The sequence below is a fragment of the Acomys russatus genome, chromosome X, assembly GCF_903995435.1.
Source record: "Acomys russatus chromosome X, mAcoRus1.1, whole genome shotgun sequence".
Lineage (NCBI taxonomy): Eukaryota > Metazoa > Chordata > Mammalia > Rodentia > Muridae > Acomys > Acomys russatus.
The window spans coordinates 87230108-87238835 of NC_067169.1; positions in this window are offsets into that span (position 1 = coordinate 87230108).

Below are 8728 nucleotides of genomic sequence, written 5' to 3' on the forward strand. Positions count from 1 at the left end.
TTTGACAAGACTAGAATGACATTTTTATAAAAGCGCTTTTGCTAATTTAACACATTCAAAAATTAATTTTGTTTTTTTTTTTTTCCCCAAAAGTCAATAACAGGGTACATGAGGACAGTCCATCAGTGGTGCGAATGATAATTGCTGCAGTTCTTCCATAATAGTTTCCTTTGGGGAGCGATTCTTATTCAGGTGTATCAGAAGTAATCTAAACATTGTCATTTCTATCAGTAGATATAGAGGAAGCCATGATTTAAACAAATAGAAATCACTGCTATGGTAAAATCTCATTAAAGTAAAATAATATCTACCAGCTATGGGAACGTTTCCAAGCAATTCCAAAGACTTCCTTTCCAAAGGTATTTTCAGGTTATCCATAGTAATGCCAACAACAAAATATCCTCACACTCAGCAGCAATATCTTTGGATTTAAGTTTAACTTAAAGGAAAACCTTCTATCTAGATATAGAATCTCATTCTCTGTCATTTAATCTACTATTTATTTGGAAGGAGTAAAAGAAAACGTGGATTATGTTGGCTGGGTAGCCATTTGTAGTAATCTAATTGATACAGATTTTATTTTTCCCAAGAATGTTTAATGCTTATTTTCTTGATTCCTTTCCTGGTACCCCAGATATCATTAGTGTTGGGTTAAAATGGTCTTTATACCATGATAATAAATTTAGCATTTAGTATTAGAAACTTCCTGTTTGGTGGTACCTCTGCATAAGAAGATTTGAATCAGCTCACACAACTTGATTACAAAGAGTTGAAGTCGTTTTCTAATTAGCACTTATACAATTTCCTCCAATAATATTATTCCTTTTGTCATTAACTTCATACATTTTAGTCCTTAAAGTGGAGTGTGGGACTTTTCATTATTATATTCATCTGGAAATTTTCTACTGAAGGCCTCTCACAAGGAAAAAATTCCTTCAGATATAGCCCTGTGGAGTCCATTAAAGCAAAAATTTCTAATGTAAATAAATTTCCTTTATTCTAGAGAAATCATGCTGTTTGGTAGACTCTGGAGGCTATTAGAATCTTAGAATTCTGGATGTACCACTTTATATCAGGTGGTTTCCCTCATCTTTAAAATATGGGTGTTGGTATAAAGGTTCTGTGAATAATTAATCTAATGATTATACAGGATTTAGAACAGAATGTGGAATATAATGAAAGAGCTGTTACCTATCATTGACACTGCCAATATTACCAATTTTTAAACTTAAGAATTACTTTTAAACAATCTTTTGAACAAAATACTTACTTTGTTAATTCTTTCTGAATACTTACTTTGTTAATTCTTTCTGAAATCCATTGCACAACATGGGTCAATAATTAATGGCCTTGTTTTACTTCTGAGCTTTGTTTTCTTGATGATCTGGCAACTATGTTAGGATAATGTTATTTGGTATAAACAGTTTTCAAACACCAGCATATAACAAGAAAAAATCAATATTAAAGGTTTGTTGCTTTTTAATTAAATTGTATAAACCTAATCAACCACTGAATTTGCCCTGATAGCACATTTAAGCTGTTTTCAATTGGAAAAGGTATCCTGCCATAACTATTTCTTCTTTGTCTGATTATAGCCAATCTAATGAAAATTGGTTAAAGGCTATCTGTCTCCTCCCAAATTAAGTTTGAATGATCTTTATTTAAATCCTTTACTTCAAAACACTCTTCCTCATATTTAAAACAAGGCAATACCAGAGTGAAAAGATAATGAAAAACTTAATTAAATGGTGAGGTAGATTTCAGCTGTCAAATTTACTACAGCAAAGGGCTCATAGAGCATCTGGAAGAGAAAGTATTGATCAGAACAGTAAAAATACTTAGCAATAGATGCTTTGAAAACTCATCCATACTAGCTTCCAATTCCCAGCCCTCTGACTACCACTTTTAGGCATAATATTTTAATCAATTTATTTTTAAATATTTTATACAATATATTTGGATCATATTCATACGTCCCTCAACTTCTCCCATGTCTTCACCACCTACCTTCTCCACTCAATTTCATGGTTTTCATATCCCAATGTTTTGTTCATATTATAATATTAGTAATTAGTTGAAAGCAGAAAAGAAAATTATGTATTTTTTAAAAATTGCTTATGATTCATTGCAAACGTGTGTGTGTGTGAGTATGCAAACACATTTGGTGGTAGGTCTATTTCTACTATCTTAGAAAAACACTTGGAATTTTTAAAAGTCACAATGAAAATCAGATAATGCAATACAAACAGACCATCATAACATCCAATTATTTCAAAGGGTTTATTGGGAATGATTATATGAGGCCACGACTCCGAGAGGGTATATATGGCACTAGGACAAGAAACTACAGATTGAAAGCTCATCTGTGAAGCCCTTACCATATGATATGTACAGGTGAGGGTACACATGTGTGCTCAAAGTACACAAGTATCCATGTGAATGTGTGAGCAAGTGGAGAACAGTTGTCAAGCAAGTATTAGTGTTCAGTAGTCACCCACCTTCTTTGTGAATCTCTTAGTGCGACAACTCACGAATTAAAATTGACTGTCCAGAGAGCCCCAGGAATCTTCATCTTTTTGACTCTTCAGAGATGAGATCACAAATGAATGGCACAGCATCTGGCTTTTTCACATGGTTACTATGTATTAAACTTAGGTATCTCATGGTTTCATTGCAAATGTTTTATTAGCTGAGCTATTGCTCTGCATCCAGAGCACTGCTATTGAATATGAAATGGATTATCTGTGAGAAATTAAAATGTTCAAGTAAGAGCATCTATTTTTTTTTGATTTAGAAAGTATTGATAGACTCATATAATTATTTCATGTTGGTCAAATCAATACATGCATTTATGCATACTTATGAAAACATAGTATTGTGAAATTCATTGTTTCAACTTACTTATTGAATCATTTAATAATCATTAAATCCCCATCAATGTGCAAGGAACTGTGGTAGTGCTACAGATTAGTAGTGACTGAAACCATTATGATTTTTTCTTTTATAAAGACATTCTGATGTAAGAATATAATTATAAATGAGTGCATCAATCTCTGAGTAGGTGTATCTACTATGAGAGTAATTGAAGAATCTATTTTAGAAATAAGGTCATGGGAGGCTGTCCTACAGAAGTGACAATTTAGGTGATAGTAAATGAAAAATGACTTAACAATATTTCAGGAAAATTCATTTTTTATATATATATATATATATATATATATATATATATATATATATATATAATTCAGAGAGATTATTGGAGAATTATTTGAAGGATTTTTTTCTGAAGTACTTATAGAAACAATGTCAATGATAGTGGAAAAAAGCCTATTTAGAGAGCTATTTTGGAAATGGGATGCACTGTATTTGGTAGTAGAATGAGTATGGGGTGGACAGGAGGAGAAGAATGGCAATCTTGTGTTTAGAGCAGCTGAGATTATGTTAGTGTTATTTATGCGTGATGTGGAAGATTTGCATTATGAGTGTGTTTAGGATAAGTGTAAAGGAATTTATTTTAGATGTACTTATTTGAAGATGCTTGGGAAAATATTCAACTCATACAAATTCTACTTCTTGCCCAAGATTTGGTAATTTAAGCAGATACTGCAACTAGGAAATCACTGATGTTATGTAACAAAAAAGTTACTTTAACAGATACATTTTTTCAAGTTATACCTAGAAATTCTCATTTCATTAATAAAAGCAAAACCATGTATACACTATATGTTTGATAAGATAAATGTAGGCAAATCTTTTGCACATTTACTTGCCTCAGGCATTTTAGATTGCAACTGGACTCTAAACCACCTTCATGGTGGCTGACATGGTTGTTTGACTAAAATTTAACAGCTCATAAAGGTAAACTTCACAGAAAAAATGATTTGCTCATATTTTATACATTATTATGTGACAGTAACATGATTTAGAGGGTAAAAGTATATAAAAATATCTAGTCTTTCTGCCTTACTTTTCCATATTTTTAGTGTTTTATAATATACATGCAAATATTACTTTTTATTAAATATTTTACATACACATTTATGTTATTACACATATATCAGTCATGTAAGTTGTAGCATCTATTTGGAATTGGAGTTAGGAAGAGGAAGAAGACTACTGAGGAGTACTTCAATTGAACTTTTGTTACATAGAAAAAAACAACAAATGGAAAGAACAGTATACGTTTTCTAACATGCCCCACTACTTCTACTTCTACTTATTCAACAGTTTGTTTTTATTTCTTATATTACATTTAAGGTATATCTCAATGATTCTTTCTTGTTATTCTTAAATATTAAACATACAGTTCAGCTAACTTGGTATTCTGAATTATTTTCCTATACTTCTGTGTCTGCAGATATTAAAAAACACAGATAATTGCTGGTAGGGTAGCACACATCTTTAATCCCAGCACTCAGGGGGCTGAGGCAGGCAAATCTCTATAAATTCAAGGCCATTCTGGTCTGCAAAGAGAGTTCCAGGATATTCAGGGCTACACAGAGAAACTCTGTCTCAAAAAACAAAAACAAAAACAAAAGAAAATTAGTGAGGATTACTTTGATTATATTAGAGGTTTATAGCTTCTTTATTATATGAAAAAGGGAATTGCTAGGACAGAACATTTATCTGATATTACTAGATAATGTCAATAGTGGCTCAAACCACATATCAAATACCAACCATTTCTACGGTCTCCTAAATTAAACTAAATGCAAAGTTACTAGACATATGGTGTGTAAAGGGAGTTGATAAATAGAAATGGAAAATGCCTTATGTTCCTAGAATCATCTCATAATCCTATGACAAAAGCCATATTGGGAATAGAAGCACAAAAAACCACATTTCATAATAAATCAGTGTCATTTATAATAACAATTAAAACAACTGGAAAGTTATTTGTACTAAGTATAGTTAAGATACAAATGTACATAAAGGGAATACTATTAATGAAGAAAATAAATATATTTAAATGGAGATAAAATATAAACAAAATGAGATAAAATTATCCAATTGGAACTTAAATAAAGTGTAATTAAAATGAAATTAAAAATAAAATAATAAAATAAAAATGCCATTATCAAACTACCAATTCTTGACATTAGATAATACAAATGTAGATGCAAGCAAAGAGGAATACATTAAATGTAAAGTGTGACCAAATAGTTCATTCAAAATGTAGTATATAAACCAAGAAGGGAATGATGGAAGAGATGGGAAAAGGGCTCAAAACTTTGGTACTGTGGAGACTAAGGGGACAGAGTATGTCTAGGCTGAAGCCAGCCAGGATAACATAGTTCTAAGATATTTATGAAGATTATGCCTCAAAAATACCAGATAAATAAACATCAACAATGCAGAACCTGGACCACAAATGCTATTCCTCCTTTGTTTAACCATTTCCCTCAATTTATTTGGGCCCCTAAAAAGGTATTAATCGTCCCAAATCAGCCAGAAGAAATATTAAAGGAATGATGCACCATTTCCCTTAAGGGGACAAGTTTTTGATTGCTTTCTTGGGCTATAGATGTTTATTTACATAGGAAGTTGGGTATAAGTTACTATTGGTCTTATTCAGAGAGAAAACGAGGTTGGACTCAGAGATGTCTCTCTTTTTCTTTATTGTTCTTTCTTAGGTTTAGAGATAGGGGTTGAAAGGAAAGAAGGGGAAATATAGAAATATATAGGAATGATAGGACAAAAAGTAGATTATTACATCTACTCAACTTAAGGCCTTAATTGTTACTCACAAGGGTTTTTTAATTCATGGGTATAGAATTTTGAATAGTCATGCAAAATAAGTTTAATTTTGATATGTTGGTATAGAATCTAAATTTAAGATTATTCTTCATGCACATTATACACATACACACACATATATATTTCTACTCTAATATTAGATATTGTACGTATGCAACTCAAGTAGAATGCAAAGTTTATTTTCAATACTTTGAAAGTGCTATTGCATGCTGTTTAGGATAAGTAAGTTATACAAGTTAATTGTTAGTTGATCAACTCATGATCATGTCAATTACTAGTCTATTTTTATCACAAGAATATACATTATAGGTTTAACAGATAAATATGATTCTATAGATAGCCAAGGTAAAATGATTAGATAAGGTCTTGAAAAACCTCAGAGACCTACAGAATATGGCATTTTAAAAATGTTTTATTATTTTAAAAATTCACTGACAATGAAACAGGTTAACTCCTGGCAATACCCAGACTACCTAAAAGAAAATAATAAGCATCAAAGAACCTCCATAAGGAGATGTCTTCAAATGTGGCAAACTAGTCACTAGGAAAAATGTTCTCATTTTACCACAGATAGAATTCTGCCTAAAACTGTTCCTGAGGGGGATTACCTCCCCCTGTATATGCTCATAGGGTGTCAAGTCTCCTCTTGGTAACCTGCTGTCCTTCCTCTGAGTGCCACCAGGTCTCCTCCTCCAGGGGACATGGTCAAATGTGAGGCACCAGAGTACGTGAGAAAGTCATATCCCACTCTCCACTCAACTGTGGAGAATGTTCTGTCTATTGGCTAGATCTAGGTAGGGGTTTAAAGTTTCCCGTCTGTATTGTCCTTGGCTGGTGCCTTAGTTTGAGCGGGATCCCCGGGCCCAAATCTGCCTATAATAATGTGATTCTTGTAGGTTTCTAGAACCTTCTGGATCCTTCTACTTTGCTATTCTCCCATGCTTCTCTCATCTAGAGTCCCAATTTTTGAAAATTCTGTTACAGAAAACAAGAATTAACTGAAGAATCAATGCAGACAGGAAATGAGGGTAATGGGGCCACTGTGTCTCAACGATGTGAGGTCATTCCATAGTACAAATTTCTAAAGTAAAAAAAAAAAAAAAAAAAAAAAAGAATTCTGCCTAAAACGGGCAAGCTTGGATGCAGATAGAGTTGACTCTGCCAAGACAGGGTAAGCAAGTCCTCAATAGTTCCTGCCTCACAAATATGTCTGTCAGATATATTGGGCCAGAAGGCTGAAGAAGATGTTCCAATGTTATAGAGAGTTTGGGGTGACTGTTCACGCAGCAAACTGTCTCTGTCCTTTTTTTGTTCACCTTGGAAGCTGCTAATCTGCACTTTGTTTACTCAGATAATTAATTTTATTCCTTCTCTAGTCTTGATGGAGTTGAAGACCAGATAGTTTAGTTTCACAATTAAGCTTGTTTGCCACATTTGAAGCCATCTCCATAAGGTTGTTCTTTGATGATCATCGTCTTCTTTGAGGCTGGCTGGGTGTTGCCAGGAGTTAACTTGTCAAAGAATCTTTAGAATAATAAAAACATCTTTAAATGACATATTCTGTAGGTCTCTGAGGCATTTAAAGACCTTATTTATCTATTTTATCTATCAACTAAACCTAGAATATATATCCTTTTGATAAAATTAGACTAGTATTTGACATGACCATGATTTGCATCAATATACACAATTCAATATCATTGAATTAAAAATAACCTTATTTGTGAGTAACAATTAAGGCTTTGAGATGAGGAGTAGACTCAATAATCTACTTTTTGTTCTATCCTCCCTCTCCCTCTATATTCTCTCATTTCTGCCACAGACAGAATTCTTCCTAAAAAATAGGCACGCTTAGATGCAGGCAGAGTCAACGATCAAACTCTGCTGATCCAGGGTAAGCAAGTCCTCAATAGTTCCTGTCTTGTAAATATGTCTGTCAGATATTCTGAGATAGAAGGCCAAAGATGATGCTCCAATGTTACAGAGAGTGTTGGGTGACTGACTGCTCAGGCAATAAACTGTCTCTGTCAATTTTTCTTTTTCTTTTTTTTTCTAAATTAATTGTATTAATTTATTCATATTACGTCTCGATTGTTAGCCCTTCCCCTGTTTCCTCCCATTCTTTCCTCCCTCCCACTTCTCCCCTTCTCCCCTCCCCTATGTCTGTGATTGAGGGAGACCTACTCCCCCTATATATGCTCTTACACTATCGAGTCTCTTCTTGGTAACTTGCTATCCTTCCTCTGAGTGCCACCAGGCCTCCCCATCCAGGGGATATGGTCAGAAAAGGGGCACCAGAGTTCGTGTGAGAGTCAGATCCCACTCTCCACTCAACGGTGAGAATATCCTGTTCATCTGCTAGGTCTTGGTAGGGGTTTGAAGCTTACTGCCTATATTCCCCTTGGCTGGTGCCTTAGTTAGAGGAGGACCCCAGGACCCAGATCTGCCTGTCATAAAGTTCTTCTTGTAGGTTTCCAGGACCTTGTGGGTCCTACTATTTCCCCATTCTTCCATGTTACTCTCGCCTTAAGTCTCAATAGGATGTCCTCTCCTCTGACCCACTTTCTTGGTAAGTAAAGTTTTTCATGGTACGTATCCCGTGGACTAGTGTTTTGATATAAGTGAGTATATACTGTTTGTCTCTTTCTGCTTCTGGGTGAACTCACTCATTATGATGATTTCTAGATCAATCCATTTGTCCACAAATTTCGGGAATTCCTCGTTTTTAATAACTGAGTAGTATTCCATCGTGTAAATGTACCACAGTTTCTTAGTCCATTCTTCTCCTGAGGGACACTTAGGCTGTTTCCATGTTCTGGCTATTATGTATAAAGCAGCTATGAGCATGGTTGAGCATATGTCCCTGTTGTGTGGTAGGGCATTTTCTGGGTATATTCCAAGGAGTGGGATGGCTGGGTCTTGAGGAAACCCTATTCCCATTTTTCTGAGAAAGCGCCAGATAGCTTTCCAA